The sequence below is a fragment of the Lipotes vexillifer genome, unplaced genomic scaffold, assembly GCF_000442215.2.
Source record: "Lipotes vexillifer unplaced genomic scaffold, Lipotes_vexillifer_v1.1 scaffold2532, whole genome shotgun sequence".
In the NCBI taxonomy this organism is placed as follows: Eukaryota; Metazoa; Chordata; class Mammalia; order Artiodactyla; family Lipotidae; genus Lipotes; species Lipotes vexillifer.
In genome coordinates this window covers 22,081-23,733 of record NW_006785617.1, presented here as the reverse complement: position 1 = coordinate 23,733, position 1,653 = coordinate 22,081, and the positions used below count along the sequence as shown (strand labels likewise).

At 61.9% G+C, this 1,653-nt stretch overlaps 1 protein-coding gene across 1 annotated transcript in view; it reads left to right on the top strand.

Moving 5' to 3' along the window:
• LOC103087293 (probable cystatin-15) overlaps positions 1 to 1,653 on the top strand; it is a 4,362-nt gene that overhangs the window by 513 nt on the left and 2,196 nt on the right. The window lies entirely within an intron of this gene.

Genomic DNA, 1,653 nt, shown 5'->3' with positions numbered 1-1,653 from the left:
GGGGGTGGGGGTGGGGAGTGGGAGCCAGAGGGTGAGGGAGGCTCCCTGTCTGCAGCTCCACCTTCTCCCTGAAGCTGGGCCCAGGGTCGGGGGAAGGGGCCATCCGCAGTCTGCAGGAAAAGGTAAGGGATGTTTCATTTGGTCAAGGATATTTAAAAATACAAGGTACCAAAATATAAGGGCTCCAAGTTTCTGATGTGTTAGCTTAGCGCTTGGAACAGGGAGAGAAGGAGAGGGAGGCAGAGGGCAGGTGAGGAGGGAGACAGACGGAGGGGAGGCAGCGCCCCAACATCAAAGCCCAGGAAGGGCCGGCAGCGCAGAACGGAGCCGATCACAGGCCTCAGCTGCCAGGATCACTGCCTGGATGCTGGGCTGAGGCCCCTCGTGAAGTGAGCTGGCCTTGACCACGTGGCTGCCGTGGGTCAGGCCTGGCCAGAGGCAGCAGAGGCAGACAGGGCACGACCTTGTGGGGCTGTTACACTGGTGGTGAGAAGCACACAGGCCCTAAGTTTTCGGGTGAGATAGTGGAAGACCTGGACAAGAGCGGTCAGTGAAGGACCGCAGGGCTGAGGGGAGGGGGGCTGGGGGATGGGGACGTGCTCTTCATGATGGGCACTCCTGGAAGGACCCGGCCAAGTGCAGGTTTGGGGACAAGAAGGGTGGGCAGCCCTGGAGAAGGTCCTGGACTGGGGTGAGCTGCCAGTGCCCGGCGGGCCCAGCCTGAGGGCTATGGGCCAGTGTCTCAGGGAAGGAGGTTCAGAGAGGCGGGGGTGCAGGGTGGGCGTGTGCCAGGGCTGGGTCAGGATGTTATCCTCAGAGGAGCAGGGACTCATGGAAGGAGGTTGCTCAGCTTTGTCCAGCATCTCTCTGGACCCTGTGGGGGCAGTGGGCTCCACAGCTTGGGGACAAGTTGAGACCAGGGTGCAGGAGCTGGGCCCTGGACACCAGGAGGCAGAGGAAAACCTGCTTCTGAGTCGGCTTGGAGGTTGACGTGGCATGTAGTGGGGCGGGGATCAGGCACAGACCCCACGTCTTTGTCCCGAGCAGGTGCGCAGACAGCAGAGTGAGGGGCGGGGGAGACAGGAAGATGGCCAGGCTGAGTCCATCACAATCAGTGTTCCCAAGGCAGTTCTGGGAAAGAAGGCCATGGGTTACAGAGCATCAGGGTGGGGAAGAGGGGGGACCTGATGGGAGTGTGGGTGTCCTTAGCACCTGGCTGTGCAGCGCTTTCCCACCGATGCTCATACCTCCCCCTCCCCGGATACTTTGTCTGGATTAGTTGTTGTCCAACAGTCTTAAGCCCAGACCCATTATTGGCCCCGGATGGCCAGCCCCAAGGTGGCCCGGGTCAGCGGGGCTCTGATGTGAAGGTCCCCCGCTGCACACACTCCTGATGGGACTGGAGGCTGGCCCCCTTCCTGCACAGACGGCCCTGGCTTCCCACAAGGGCCCTCATTTGCTGACCGGCTGGCCCTTCACTGGGCTTCACCCAGCCCTGGACCTGTGGAGGCTGAGGGCCCCTCGAGCATCACTGCAGATCCGGCTGCCCCCAACCCTCGCCAGGCCCTAAGCCTGTCTTCACCCATGGTCCAGCGGCAGTGCAAGGGGCTGGGCATGTGTGTGTATGTGTGTGTGTGTGTGTGTGTGTGTGTG